This window comes from Lemur catta, chromosome 14 (genome assembly GCF_020740605.2).
Source record: "Lemur catta isolate mLemCat1 chromosome 14, mLemCat1.pri, whole genome shotgun sequence".
In the NCBI taxonomy this organism is placed as follows: Eukaryota; Metazoa; Chordata; class Mammalia; order Primates; family Lemuridae; genus Lemur; species Lemur catta.
Genome location: NC_059141.1, coordinates 46,158,411 through 46,175,034, shown reverse-complemented (window position 1 = coordinate 46,175,034; position 16,624 = coordinate 46,158,411). Strand labels below are relative to the sequence as shown.

The window sequence follows — 16,624 nt, the reverse complement described above, 5'->3', positions numbered from 1 at the left end:
AAGACAATCACTATCACCACTTTTTATTAATCTGTGTATACCTTTGGACAAATGTCCATTTCCTTTTTTGACAACTACAGATAATATTAAGGTCATTAAGTATGAAATGTCCAATTTCCTTAAGTGCTAAGTTTGACAGTTAATATCTTTGACATTTTCACTTTGACACTTCTTGTTTTATTTTTATTGTGAAGGTACAGCCACATTATTTTAAATGCATGGTTTTTGGCTGATGATTATCTTTCAAATTTTTTTTAGAACAACTTTTGTGAAACCAAGGATAACTAAAAAATTCGTGTTATTTTTGAATATGAGTTCCATCATGGAACCAATGCTGCATAGACAGCTCAAAATATCAGTGAAGTGTTTGGGAAGGATGTGGCTAATGGATGCATAGTACATCCATGGTTCCAGAAGTTCCATTCTGGTGATTTTAATCTTGAAAATGAGCCATGTGAGCAACCTGAGACCAAGGTGGATAATGATGATCTGAAAACTGTAGTGGAAGTGAATCCATCTCAACCTACACATGAATTAACACCGAAGTTTGATGTTACTATTTCAACAATATTGGGCCATTTGAAGCAAATCAGCAAGGTAAAGAAGCTGGATAGATGGGTACCTCATAATTTAAACGACACTGTCAGAAGAGAAATCGTCTCGAAGCTTGCCTTTCTTTGCTGTCATGACATAAAGTTGTACCATTTCTACATTGTATTGTTACATGTGATGAAAAATGAATTCTTTCTGACAATTGCAAGCGTTCAGCACAAGGGTTGGATAAAAATGAAGTGCTGAAACACAGTCTGAAACCAAATATTCACCAAAAAAAGCTAATGGTGTCCATTTGGTGGTCCAGCACTGGTATTCTCCACTACAAGTTCGTGAAACTTGGTCAATCGATTACACTGGATGTCTGTTGCAACCAATTGGATGAAATGATGAGAATGCTTGCTATTAAGCAGCTGAGATTGGTCAATGGAGATAGGCCAATCCTCTTGCAAGACTACATGTTACAAAAAACAACTTTGCTCAAACTACAGAGGCTGGCCTTGAAACTCTCTGTCATCCACCATATTCATCAGACCTTGCACCAACTGACTACCAGTTCTTGCAGGCTTTGGACCACTTCTTGCAAGGAAAAATATTCAATTCTCAACAGGCTGTGCAAAACATCTTTCGTGATTTCATGACTACTCACTCTCCAGGCTTCTTTGCTGCTGGCATAAACAAGCTACAGTTAAGATGGCAAAACTGGAGGATAGTTTAGGCTCATATTTTGATTAATTGTTTGAGATATAATAAACTAAACTTTTGATTCAAAAATTCAAAACATATTTAATGACCTAATAATAGTTTTCATATCTCCTCACAGGATTCTTTGTGAAAGAATGATTGGAAATGTGTTGAACAAAATAAACCACTATACAAATGTAAGGAATTATTAAGGAAGGTGTGTCCTCATCCCTGGGCTTGTATCCTATTTTAGACTAAGTAATGCTATTTGCTCTCTGAGATGCACCATAACATTTAGAAAACAGGAGGTCTATTTCTCACAAGTGAGTCATGGAAGCTTAAATAGGAAGAAATTGTAAGGATAACAATATTTGTTGATCTCTGACTAGGTTTTAAAATATAACTTTACTCTTAGAGTTGTTAATTTATGCTTTAGAGAAAAAGTTTTGGATATTTGAAACTTCTTGTTAGATTAAATGGTGAAACACACACAAATGGAAGGGAAGTATGAAATATGGCAACTGAATCTTGCTGAAGTAGTTCATTACTTTTCTGTTTTTCTGTTTATTCCTTTTACTTTTTAATCATATGGCAGATGGCTTCAGATAGAATTTATTTTTGAGGTATAAATTCTGGGCAAACAATAGATAAATGTAATATTAAACACATGTTATATTTGCTTCAAGTGGATAGGAAATGAACAGAGTGCATTTCTGAGCTCTCTCTATACACATATATATGTATACACACACATATTTTCTTATGTAACACAGTATTCTGCATTAGAGTTAAGTAATAGTGTTTTCCTCAGAGGTTTCTTTGGAGTTGTTAACATTCACCTTGGTGTATTTCAGTTACCTAAGATATGTATTAATGGCCCCAAATGCACACCTTGGGAGATATCTTACTATTATTATATGGTTTCTTAGTTTCATATTTGAACTTGAAGAATTCTTTTATTTTCTTTTTTATTGAATGTATTACTATTAATTTAAAATTGAAAATAAGAAATAAGAATAGAAAAGCAGTAAAGTCTTCTCTGCTGCTTAATGATATTTTGATTGTAAAATCCTGCATTTTAAAATCAACCTGTATTTTTTTTCTCAAAACTTTTACTTGAAGTCTGCTCTTGTTTCATCATCTTATGTCCCTCAGCTCAGTTAAGGCTAAGTATTCCATTTCCTAATTTATGTTGGCGAAAAACATTTAAATTAGCAGGTGTTTTTACTAATTTGTTTTTTGATAGAACATGAAGCTACCCAGTGACCAGTGAAGCAGTTACCATGCAGCATCTTGGCAGGGGGAAGACTAGGGATAGAAGCCAGGCAGGAATAGAATCCAAATAGCAAAGTATATATGGGCTTTTCTGCTGCAAATCTTAATCTTAAAAAACAAAACTGCTCTTTATAAGCTCCCTTTCTTTTTCCCTATCAGAGTGGTTTTGTCAGCTCAGCTTGAGAAACCTCACTTAAACACCTGGAATAGAACTCAATAATTTGCATGTAGTTGTGCTTTGATGAGCAGAGTGTCTGCATAGCTATTCCATGGGGGCAGGGATGTAGCTTAGTGAGGAAGTTTTCTTTGATTCTTTGAAATGCAGGTTTGTAAAAGGGCATATGGAATCAATTGCTGTGGAAATCCTTTAGCTTTGCTTTTTCTGATAGCCAGGCTATGGGAACTTTCTCTTCTTACTTTTATTTTTTAAACATTTAGATTTTTACTTTTTCTTTTTTAAAAATACAAGCTCTCAAAGTGGATAGAAGGTTCTTGCAGTTGGACTGCATATCCAATTATTTTCTCATCCTTCCCTTAATAACATGGGAAATATGACACCGTTACAGGACTATAGCTAGTTTATACCACTGTCCTTTACCAAGAGAAGGCACACACCATGGGTATTTTCTTGCCTTTACTTTTTGTTTTCTTTGATTTTACATAAACTTTTAAAAATTAAAGTATAATATATATTTGGTAAAGTGCACAGCTAAAAAATGTACAGTTCAATGAATTTTTCCAAGCGAAACACATCTACGTAACTAGCACTCAGAATAAGAAACAGAAAATTACCAGAATCCAAAGATTTTACCTCTTGCCAGTCTCTAATCACCCCTCAAAAATAACCACTATTCTGATTTCTAACATTATAGATTAGTTTTGCCTGAGTTTGAACTTTATATAGATAAAATCAAACAATGTGAACTCTTTTGTGTCTGGCATTTTTTATTCCATATTTCATGTTGCATGTAACTGTGCTTTGTTCATAATCATTGCTTTGGGTTGTTTCCAATGTGGGGCTATTACAGACAGTGCTGCTATGAACAGTTTTCGATGTGTCTTTTGATGACTATATGAACACATTTCCATATGTTTTTATCCTCTCCTATGAATAGAATAGTTGTGTAATGGGATATGCATATGTTCAGCTTTAGTAGATACTATCAAATAGTTTTCCAAAGTAGTTGTACCAATGGCTTCACTAACATTTAGTGTGAAGATGGGTGTAGTTCCATTTTGCTCTTTACCTTTCTGTGGCATTGTTATACATAAATTTGTCCAAGCTCTCTGGATTAAAGTATACTTTCCACAAATTTGATTTGTTGGAATAATCATATTTGAAGTTTCTATTCTTTTTTGAGCTACTTCTCCTTTGTTTCTTATTTGTCTTTTTGCTTCTTTAACAAAAATATATTAAACTCCTAATATTTTTTTTAAATTAAAATGGTGTAATAACTAGTGTTGGCAAGCATGTTAGAAAATAGTCTCCTGTACCAGTGGTGGGAATGTGACTTGAACATGCTTCCTGGAAGCCAATTTCATGAAAAGTTCAATAGACTCAAAAAGGCAAATCTATTTATTCAGGTGTCACTTCCTTTCTGTGGTATTCCCAGGCTTCTCAATTTTCCCAGCTCCACCATGGTGCTTGCCACATGGAATTAGAATGACCTGTTGGATATCTTTCTATCCCACTGCACTGACTCCAGGGCTTCTGTCTTCTTAGTGCTTAATACCACACTTTTATGAACACTCCAGTCATGTACTAGCTTCAGGTTCAAGTGTTCCCGGAATGTTATTCTCTTTATAGAATTTTCCTAGATATTCTCAGATGATTATTTTTATGGATCAAATTTAGGATTGTTTTGTCAGCCCTTCCAAGCCCTCCACTGTCCTCAGAGAAAATTAAATTGTGGTATTGTTTTGGATTTCTTAAATGTATAGATGAATTAATTTATTTATTTATTTATTTATTTATTTATTTATTTATTTATTTATTTATTTATTTATTTATCTACGTATTTTTATTTCAGAATGTTACAGGGGTACAAATGCTTAGATTACATATCTTGCCTTGTACCACAAAAGTCAGAGCTACAAGCATGCCCATCCACCAGACAGTGTTGTGCACTGCACCCATTAGATGTGAATATATCCATCCTCTCCTTCCCCTCCCACCCACCCAACACCGTTGAATATTACTTCCATATGTGCGCATAAGTGTTGATCAATTAGTACCAATTTAATGGTGAGTACATGTGGTGCTTGTTTTTCCATTTTTGTGATACTTCACTTAGTGGAATGGGCTCCAGCTCTATCCAGGATAATACAATAGGTAGTTAATCATTTTTATGGCTGAGTAGTACTGCGTGGTGTACATATACCACATTTTATTAATCCACTCATGTAGTGATGGGCACTTGAGTTCCTTCCACATCTTTGCAATTGTGAATTGTGCTGCTATAAACATTCGAGTACAGATGTCTTTTTTATAGAATGTCTTTTTTTCCTTTGGGTAGATACCCAGTAGTAGGATTGCTGGATCAAATGGCAGTTCTGCATTTAGTTCTTTGAGGTATCTCCATATTACTTTCCATAGAGGTTGTACTAGTTTGCAGTCCCACCAGCAGCATATGAGTGTTCCTATCTCTCTGCATCCACGCCAGCATTTGTTGTTTTGGGACTTTTTGATAAAAGCCATTCTCACTGGAGTTAAGTGATATCTCATTGTGGTTTTGATTTGCATTTGCCTGATGATGAGAGATGTTGAGCATTTTTTCATATGTTTATTGGCCATTAGTCTGTCTTCTTTTGGAAGTTTCTGTTCATGTCCTTTGCCCACTGTTTAATGGGGTTGTTTTATTTTTCTTGCTGATTTTCCTGAGTTTTATATAGATTCTAGTTATCAGCCCTTTATCAGATATGTAACATACAAATATTTTCTCCCATTCTGTAGATTGTCTATTCGCTCTAGTGGTAGTTTCTTTGGCTGTGCAGAAGCTTTATAATTTGATCATGTCCCATTTATTTATTTTTGTTGATGCTGTGATTGCTTTTGGGGTCTTCTTTATAAATTCTTTGCCTAGGCCAATGTCTATAAGAGTTTTTCCAACATTTTCTTCTAGAATTCTCATGATTTCATGCCTTAGGTTTAAGTCTGTTATCCATTGTGAGTTGATTTTTGTGAGAGGCGAGAGGTGTGGATGCTGTTTCAGTCTTCTACATGTGGCTATCACATTTTCCCAGCACCATTTATTGAATAAGGACTCTTTTTCCCAGTGTATGTTTTTGTCTGCTTTGTCAAAAATCACATGGCTATATGAGGATGGTTTTATGTTTGGGTTCTCAGTCCTGTTCCATTGGTCTATGTCTCTATTATTGTGCCAGTACCATGCTGTTTTGGTTACTATAGCCTTGTATTATAGCTTGAAGTCTGGTAAATTGATACCTCCCAATTTGTTCTTTTTGGTTAAGGTTGCTTTGCTATATGGGGTCTTCTCTGGTTCCATACAAAGTGTAGAATTATTTTTTCTAAATTTGTGAAAAATGATGTTGGTATTTTATTAGAGACTGCATTGAATCTGTAGATCACTTTGTGTGGTATAGACATTTTAACAATGTTGATTCTGCCAATCCGTGAACATGGTATGGTTTTCCATCTGTTTGTGTCCTCTGCTATCTCCTTCCTCAGTGTTTTGTAGTTTTCCTTGTAGAGGTCCTTCATCTCCTTAGTTAAATGTATTCCTAGGTATTTTATTTTCTTGGTTGCTATTGTGAAAGATATTGAGCCTCTTATTTGGTTCTCAGTTTGATTGTTGTTGGCATATATGAATGTTACTGATGTGTATACAGTGATCTTGTAACCTGAGACCTTGATGAACTTATTTATCAATTCTAGTAGTCTCTTGGCAGAATCTTTGGGGTTTTCTAAACATAAGATCATATCATCAGCAAAGAGAGATAATTTGACCTCTTCTTTTCCCATTTGGATATCCTTGATTTTCTTCTCTTGTCTCATTGCTCTGGCTAGGACTTCCAGCACTCTGTTGAATAGAAGTGATGATAGAGGGCAACCTTGTCTTGTCCCAGTTCTAAGTGAGAATGCTTTCAATTTTCCCCCATTCACTATGATGTGGGCTGTGGGTTTCCCATATATGGCTTTTATAATTTTAAGATAGTACTGTCTATTCCTGTCTCGTTAAGCATTCTTATCATAAAAGGGTGTTGAATTTTGTCGAATGCTTTTTCTGTGTCTATTGACAGGATCATATGGTCTTTGTTTTTACTTTTATCTAAGTGGTGAATTACATTTATAGATTTGCATATGTTGAACCATCCCTGCATCTTGGGGATTAAGCCCACTTGGTCATGATTGATTATTTTTTTGATAAGCAGCTGAGTTCAATTTGCTAAGATTTTATTAAGGATTTTTGCATCTATATTCATGAGGGATATTGATTTATAGTTTCTTTTTTTGTTGAGTCCTTTTCTGACTTTGGTATCAGGGTGATGTTGGCTTTGTAAAATGTATTGGGGGTGTTTCTCTCCTTCTTGATATTGTGGAATAGTTTCTGCAGGATAGGCACCAGTTCTTCTTTGCAGGTCTGGTAGAATTTGGGTGTGAAACCATCTGGTCCAGTACTTTATTTTTGGATAGTTTTTCTATTGCTGCTTCAATTTCAGTACTTGATATTGGTCTGTTCAGGTGGTCTATATATTCCTGATTGAATCTAGGGGGAATGTGTATTTCTAAGAATTTGTCCATTTCCTCCACATTTTCAAGTTTATATGCCTAGAGATTTTTATAGTATTCATAGATGATATTTTGTATTTCTGTGGTATCAGTTGTACTTTCTCCATTTTCATTCCTGATGGAGCTTATTAGAGTCCTTTCTTTTCTGCTTCTGGTTAATCTAATCAGAGGCATGTCAATTTTGTTTATCTTTTCAATGAACCAACTTTTTGTTTTATTAATCTTCCATGTCTTTTTTTATTATCAATTTCATTTAATTCTGCTCTGATCTTGGTTATTTCTTCTCTTCTGTGGGGTTCACAATTGGTTTGTTCATCCTTTTCTAGATCTTTGAGATAATTCATTAGATTGTTGATTTGTGATCCTTCTGTCTTTGGGATATAGGCATTTATGGGTATGCATTCTCCTTTCACAACTTCTTTAGCTGTATCTCACAGATTTTGACAACTTGTGTCCCCATTATCATTTAGTTAAAAGAATTTTTTGATTTCTATCTTAATTTCTTCCTTGACCTATCATTCAGCAGCAGTAGGTGTTTTAGTTTCCATGACTTTGTGTAGTGATGAGTGTTTCTGTTAGAGTTGATTTCTAATTTTATTCCACTGTGGTCTGAGAAGTTGTGTGGTATCATTTCTATTTTTTTTAATTTTTTGAGACAGATTTTATGGCCTAGGATGTGATCATCCTTAGAGAATGTCCCATGAACTGATGAGAACAATGTATATTCAGTGGTTTTGGGGTAGTATGTTCTGTAAATGTCTGTTGGCCCATATGTTATACAGTTCTATTTAAGTCTCTTGTTTCTTTATTTTCTCTTTGGAGGATATGTCCAATTCTGTCAGCAGGGTGTTGTAATCCCCAGCTACTATGATGTTGCTGTCTATTATTTTGTTTAGATCAAATAAGATTTGCTTTATGAAGCTACTCACTCCTGTATTAGGTGCATAAATTTTTAAGATTCTTTTTTTTTTTTTTTTTTTTGAGACAGAGTCTTGCTTTGTTGCCCAGGCTAGAGTGAGTGCCATGGCATCAGCCTAGCTCACAGCAACCTCAAACTCCTGGGCTTAAGCGATCCTACTGCCTCAGCCTCCCGAATAGCTGGGACTACAGGCATGTGCCACCATGCCCGGCTAATTTTTTTTTCTATATATTTTAGTTGGCCAGATAATTTCTTGCTATTTTTAGTAGAGATGGGGTCTCGCTCTTGCTCAGGCTGGTCTCGAACTCCTGACCTCGAGCAATCCACCCGCCTCGGCCTCCCAGAGTGCTAGGATTACAGGTGTGAGCCACCACGCCCGGCCAAGATTCTTATGTCCTCTTGTTGAATTGTTCCCTTTACCAATATGTAATAACCATCTTTGTCTTTCATTACTTTTGTCAATTTGAAGACTAAGTTATCTGATGTGAGCTTTCTTTTGGTTTCCATTAGTGTGGAATATTGTTTTTCATCCCTTCACCTTGAGTCTGAATGAGTCCTTGTGGGGTAGATGTGTTTCCTGAAGACAGCAGATACTTGGCTTGTGTATATTTATCCATTTGGCCAGCCTTTGCCTCTTCAATGGGCAGTTCAAGCCATTAACATTTATTGAAAGCATTGATAAGTAGGGTGGATTTCTGTTCATCCTGTTGAGTTGAACTTTGTTGCTTTGTCCTATCCCTTGAGACTTTGTGGTGTCTGGCCTTCAACCTTTAGCTTTTGGGTGATTTTACATTGGTGAGTGTTTATTGTGCTGATCTGTGAATAATGCAGTTCTACTTACTTCCTGCATGGCAGGTCTTGTCTTGATGAATTCCCTCAGTCTTTGCTTGTCTGAGAAAGAATTTATTTCTCCTTATATGAAACTTAGTTTTGCAGGATACAGAATTCTAGGCTGGGCATTATTCTGTTTGAGAAGACTGAGAATGGGGCTCAATCCCTTCTGGCTTGTAAGGTCTCAGTTGAGAAGTCTGCAGTTAGTTTGATGAGTTTTCCTTTGTAAGTTACATGCTTGTTTGTCTTATGGCTCATAGGAGCACCTCTTTCATGTTTATTTTGGCCATTCTGATGACTATGTGTTGTGGTATTTTCTTTGTGATGAATCTCTGAGGATTTCTATGAGCTTCTTGTACCTGGTTATCTGGATTTCTAGCAAGGTCAGGGAAATTTTCCTCAATCATTCCCTCATATAAATTATCCAACCCTTTGTATTTTCTTCTTCACCCTCAGGGATGCCTGTGATTCTTATGTTAGGCCTCTTTACATAATCCAATATTTCCTGTAGTCTTTGCTCATTCCTCTGCCATATCTCTGTGACTGACTTGTTCAATTAAAAGGTGTTGTCTTCAAGCTCTGGATTCTTTCTTCTGCCTGATCTCACCTGTTCTTAAGGCTTTCCACTGTGTTGCATAATTACTTGAATGAATTTTTCATTTCTAGAAGTTCTGTTTGATTTTTCTCTAATAATTCAGTTTTTTTAGTGGATTTTTTGTTCATTTCCTGCATTGTTTTTGTGGTTTCTTTGTGTTGGGTTTCTATTTTATCTTGTATTTCATTAAGCTTTCTTACAATCCATCTTTGAAATTCTTCATCTGTCATTTCAATATTCTGCTTTTGGTTGGTATCCATTGCTGGGGAGCTGGTGTTACCTTTTGGGGGTGACCTTTTGCTCTAATTCTTTATACTTACAGAGTTCTTTTGCTGGTTCCTTCTGATCTGGAACAGATCTTGCTTCTTACTTTTGGATTTTCTTTTGTTTAGATAATGACATGCCCAATTTAATGTCTGAGTCCGTAGGTGGTGCTTGTGGGTGAGAATCAACCCCCTCCTTTATGACTGAGTTGGTAAATGGTGTAATGGGTGTGCAAATTGACCTCCCTGTCAGTAGGTGGTGTTTGCTGGAGGAAATAAGCTGCACGGTTGTTTTTGCATCCTGTGACCAGCTCTAGTTCCTCAGGAGAAGCCCTCTAATTCCCCATTTGGTGGGTGGGGCCCTGGAGCTTCCAGGTGAGTCCTTTATTCACCATCACAGCAAAGGTGGGTGGCGTATGGGACTGGGCAGGGTTAGGTTGGGTGAACCTGCCATCTAGCTCCACAAATGCTGGTAAGGGATATGCAGGGGTTAAAGGTCCATTCCCTACCTCTGGGCTAAGCTGCCTGGGAGGGGTTGAAGTGGCCCCACTCAAGCAGAGAGTCTGCATGTGGAGGTGGAAATGTCTGAGACCTGCAATCCGGCAGTCTGGAGTAGGACTTGCTCTTTTCAATCCTCCCTTATTTCTCAGTTTCTCTCAGGACTTTGCCTGTAGGCAGGACCTCAAGTCAACCAAGCTCCCCCACAGCTGTGATGCAGGCAGGGAGGCTCCCTGACTCGGATACCGGCCTGAGCTGGGAGCACAGCCCTCCTGTGGGAGGAGGGGTGTCCCACTAGCTCACCACAGCTAGGACCCACACTGTGCTCTACCCCCTGCTTTGCCCCCGCAGGCACCTGCACCTTGCAAAACTGATTCACAGATATCCCCTCTGTGCCTCTGGTGATGCAGTCAAGACCTGGTTGTATGGATCTGGCCTGCGGGCCCATCCCTGGGTCCCTGGAGATCAATTCCTGACCATGCCAGGGAGAAGAATGCTGGTCCTGTGTCACCCACAGTGTGCCCACAGTGGTTCAATGTCCCTCCAGCTCAGGGCCTGTCTTGTTCTAATGTGGCTGCCTCACAAGCAGCAGCAGGGAGGGGCTGGTGGGTAGTGATCTCACAGTCCGAACACCCCTCCGTCTGCTGCAGGACTCCAAAAAGAAAGATATGAGCCCTACTCCCTATGGGAGCCTCCATGTGGCTGTTTAATTATCTCTCTCTGCATCCGTGGGACGGGTAGGGGAAGGGAAGAAAAAGAGTTTGGGTGGAGGGAAGTCCACCTCTGGTCATCTCCAACCCTCTCTCTGGGAGGCAGTCCACCCAGAGTGACTGGGCTCTGGAGTCATGCAGAACACCCCGGGACCCACTGGACCTCTGTGGCCCCTGCAGTCTGGATCAGAGTTGAGAAATATCTGTGTGGGAATGTAAATTCCTAATATGTGCCATATGCTACTAGATAATGGTCTATAGAATAAATTATAGTGCTTGTATTCAAGGGAATTATAATGAAGCAGTGGAGAAAGCAGTATGAACAAATATATTTTAATTTATTTTACCCAAATTTAAAAAAAGCTACTTCTATGATCTAGTGTTTCTAGATTTAGTAAAGAAGTCCATTAGCAAGTTGTCAAGTTAGTCCATGAGTTCTAGACTTTTTTTAATCATGTGTTCTTCAATATAAATTTCCCTTTTTCAAGTGAACAGACCCCGTATTTTTAAGTGTCCCTGATACATAAGTCATTCTGTCTTTCAAAATTGCTCTTTTAAAAGAACTTTCTTTTGTTATCTTTTCTTAAGGTATAGTGACCATGATTATTCACAATCATTCAGGTTTTAAACTCTGTGGGTGTGTCTGTGTGTTTTATTTTTTGCTTGTTTTTTAAAAAAATTAATTAAATCTTTTTAGAGTTTTGTATTTTCTGATGCCCTTCTTGATAATTTAAATATATACATATTGGCTTTTGGGCTAGCATATAAAATTACTGGGTTGATGTCCTCAAGGAACAATTTATGATGACTCTCAGGTTCTTCTTGTAACCTTCATCTTAGGTAAAAGCCATGTAAACTTCACACACATGGCTTTAGCTCCCAACTATGACCTGGTGACTCACATGTCTCTATTTCTGGCCCAGGCTCTCTTCTGAATTCTAGATCCAAATATAGTGTATTTTCATTGGATCTTGTGCTAGCATCTTATGTTTGGCAGATGACAAAATGTATTTCACCTTTTTCTTTCAAACACATTCCTCTCTCTGAATTTCCATTTTGGTTAACACATCACCATGTACACAATTGCTAAAACAGTTCTTTAGACATTTCTAAATACCTTCTTCTCTCCCCTCCCATCTAAATATACCAAAGACTTACCATTTTACCTCCTAAATATTCCCTGGATCCATCCTACTATAACCTGGCAATAGTGTTCAGGCATTCATTGTCTCTTGCCTGGACGTGGATTATTACCTGGCCTCCTTGACTGCAATTTCATTCTCTGTAACCCACTGAAAAGGCTATTACCAGAGCAATCTTTAAAAATATACATCTGAGCTTATTGTTTTCAGAGTTCTTTAGTGTGGCATATGTGATGATGTCTCTTGTCTACCTTCCCTGCTGGATTCATCACAATTTTTGCTCAGGTATCCAGTATTTGTAATATTACATGCAGTCACATGCATGCTCCTTTCCTTTTCATGCCTCAGGCCTTTGAATATGCTTTTTTTTTTTTTTCTTGTTTTGTTCTGCCTTGTTCACAGGAATAACTTCTACTCATTGTTTAAGATTTGCTTCTTCTGAAATCCTGCCATTTATGACAACTTGGATGAACCTGAATGACATAATGTTAAGTGAAATAAGCCAGACACAGAAAGACACATATTGTACAATCTCACTTACACATGGAATCTAAAAAAGTCAAAGAGTTTTACAGTGGTTGCTAGAGATTGAGGTGATGGGGAAATGAGGATATGTTGGTCAAAGTGTAGAAAATGTCAATTATAAAATGAATGAGTTCTAGGGATAAAGCATAGTGACAATAGTTAATGATACTATATTGTTTACTTGAAATTTGCTAAGAGTAGGTCTTAAATGTCCTCACAATACACACACACACACACACACACACACACACACACACACACACACAAAGGGTAACTATGTGGTGATGTAGGAATTGATTAATGTGATTATAGTAATCATTATATAATATATACATATATAAAAGCATCATGTATACCTTGAATATATATGATTTTTATTTGTAAATTATATCCCAATAAAGCTGGAAAAAAAGATTCTCTGATACATTTTCTTTAATCCTCTGAAGCTGAAGGACATTCCTCTGTGCTATAACTATTTTAGTTCCTATATAAATTTGTTTGTCCCCTCTTCTGATCTATGAGCTCTTTCTCTTTGCATTTCCAACACTTAGCATACTGCCTGATGTATAGCAAAGGCTCAACAATAGTTGTTGAATGAATTGTTGAATTAATTAACTGATAGCTTAGAGCCCTACATTTTTATATTTTGTGATCTTTAAAATCCCTAAATATATTTTGTTCTCTTGCCAGGGTTAAAACTCATATGTTAATTCTCTACCCACTTGCACAGACTTGTAAGATCTTCTTTTTTAATCCCATCTGTGTGTTTCTTCATCAGCTGGAAGCATTTAATGTCTCCTTAACTTGGAAATCTCATGTGAGTTCTTCTGGAGCATTTAAAAAAAGATATTAAATAAGTATCAGTCCTTGAGGAGCTGAATTCTTTATACTTCTCCATCTGTAGAAATCCCTAATTAACCTTACCATTTAATTCCTATAACCTATGAGCTTTTAAACCCATGATATCAGTTAAAACAGAATAAAACAACCACAAACACCTACAACAACCTTCTGTTTAGGGGGTAACAGTCATTAGTTCCCCATTTATCTATGTGCCTATTTACTACATTAAATGTATCATGTGTGATGTTCTTTGGAAGAAATAGTCTTGCTTTCTCAATTTCCCTTACCTAACCTCTGCAATTTGTCTCTTTTCCCCCCATCCACTGCTGTAATATGTTATTTTTGTTATGTTCATTGATGGTCCTTTCTCGCAGGCTTCACAGGTTTGCTATTTGGTGCATCAGTGCTCATTAAGGATTCTGTGATTGCCTTCATAGGACATGACAAAGCATAGGCTCAAAAGCCAAAATATATTTGTATTTTTAAAATTTCAAAGTCCCTATAGCACTAAAGTTACCACATTTACAGTCAGATTATACATAGCCATCATCAGAGCAAAAGAAATAGTTTTTTTCACTTCAACCTTCTTTGTAATAATTTATGTTCAAACTTTTTCACCTTTTGGAAGCTACCTAAACCTTGACACTGCTATTCTAAATAAAGAAGTCTAATGTATTGGTCACTTCAGAGGGAATTATGTAATAAGCTGTGATTATACTGTAATATAAGAGAATTTTCTTTAGCTCATTCTGAATATTTTGTACTTTTTATCATTATTTTTCTGAGGATCTCTTTTCTAAACATTACGCTATTTATCCTCTAAGCTTCACTGATGAATGTACAGCTCTGAGATTGTGAGGCATATGAAAATCACCAAGATCATCACGGTACAAAAAAAGTACAAGTTTGACAAATTTAAGGAACAAAATATTACTAATCATATTCTTTATGATTTTTTTCCTGCTTTCCACATATATTCCATTTCTGTTGTGCTATGTACTCAATCTTGTGAGAGGGTTGGCAGACATATCATTATCCCCATTTTTACAGATGGAAAAACAGACACTGAAAGAGTAGATGACCTACCCAGCTAATGGGGCTAATGACAGAGCTGAAACTAGAACCCAGATCAGAAATCATAGCAAGCCAAGAAAACCACAAAGCTTCTTTTCTTAGGTAATTAGTGAGTATGAACAATGCATTGACAGCTACTTCTAACTGTCCTCCTTACATTTTGTAAAGAAGTTAATTTCCCCAAAACCTGTATGAAGTAGCAGACAGCCTTTATTTTCATATGGGGAGGAACTAAAAATACAGTAGCACAAGCCATTTATTAACCTCAGGCAACATTATTCTGAGGTAACAGAGCCTCGTGAAAAAAGCATAGGGTTTGCAGTAGGAAGAGTTAGGTTTATATCTCAGTTCTTTTACCAGTCTCTTACTCTCCTTACACTAAATTCCTATTTAGTTAAAATGGGGCTGATAATATCAGCCTCACCCCATTAAAGGGTGTTGTCATGATCAATAAGATACTATACAGAAGCACTTTATAAGTTACATGATATCATTAATGCACAAATACAAATCCTCTGGCTGGTTTAGAAAATAAGGGAAACCCTTTGTATGTAGGAAATAGCATAACATAGTTGTTAGAATCAGGGATTGGGAGTCACACTGACTTGGGCTACAATACAAGAAATGCCATCATCTAGCTCTGCCACTTGGCTAAGGAACTTAGCCTCTTGAAACCTCAGTTTTCTCATTTTAAAAATGGGAATAGTCTATTGTGAGTTTTTATGAAGATTATATTAGATATTGTATATGACGTGCACAAGCTATTGTAAATGTCCCGTAAGTTAGTTTTTTTTTTTAAATAAACTTTTTCTTGGGGAATAATTTTAGATTTACAGAAAAGCTACAAAGATAGGATCGAGTTCCCATCTACTTTTCTCCCAGTTTTCTCTATTGTTAATATTGTATCTCAACATTTGCCACGACAATGAAATGAATGTTGATATATTCTGGTTAACTATTAATATTATCTATTTGGATTTACCATTTTTTTATGAATATTTTTTTCTGTTCCAGGTTCTAATCCAGGGTACCACATTGCATTTAATTATGTCTCCTCAGTCTCCTCTGGTCTGTGATAGTTTATCAATCAATCTCTTTGTTTTTCATGACCTTAATGATCTTGAGGAATACTGCCCAGGTATCATGTAGAATGTTCCCCAATCTGGTTCTGTTTGTTGTTTTTCTCTTGAATAGATGGGGGTTATTGATTTCTGGAGAGAATACCACAGAAGTAATGTGCTTTTCTTGTCACAGTATATAAAGGTGTACATGATATCCATGTGACATCACTTATGATGTTAACCTTCATCATTTGGCTAAGGTAGTGCTTGCCAGGTTTTTTTCTTTTCCTCGTATTTTGAGCTTGTTTTGATTACTTATCATTTATATAGGACTTTCGCTTCCCCCTCTTCCCTCTGATTATAATGCAGTTCATTTAGATTTACTACAAATTATCATCTCTGCAGAAATACCTTCCCTGACCACTCAAGTTAAAGTAGCTTTCCCCTCTCAAGTTAATCTCTATGACATTTTACTTTTGTGTTTTCTTCACAGCATTTATTATCACCTGAAATTGTCTTGTGTATTTGTTTACACAGTTTATTGTTTGTCCTCCAGAAGAACAAGATCCTTGTAAGATTGTTCACATACATACACTGACAGTCTAGCACAAGGGCTAGCATACACTAAGTGCTCAGTAACTATTTGTCAAATAAATATCAAAGAACAAATGATAACAGGATTAATTTATTAATATTTCTGTAAAAGAGCAGAAAAGTAGCTAAATAGGGAGAGGTTTGATTTAGTGTTGTTATCTCAATTGGTCTGGTTTTAATGAAAAGGTTAAATGCAATTATCACATCTACAGAAAAGGGTAATCAGCATCCTTGTAATTCAAGCTCTCTTATAATGCATTTAATAATGTGAATGCCAGAATATTTTAGTGACTTATAAGGATCTGACT

The 16,624-nt window shown here is 36.5% G+C and overlaps 1 protein-coding gene across 1 annotated transcript in view; it reads left to right on the top strand.

The window, feature by feature from the left end:
• The window catches only part of CTNNA3 (catenin alpha 3), a 1,449,816-nt gene that overhangs the window by 299,281 nt on the left and 1,133,911 nt on the right, over positions 1–16,624 (top strand). The gene's annotated exons all lie outside the window — the stretch shown is intronic.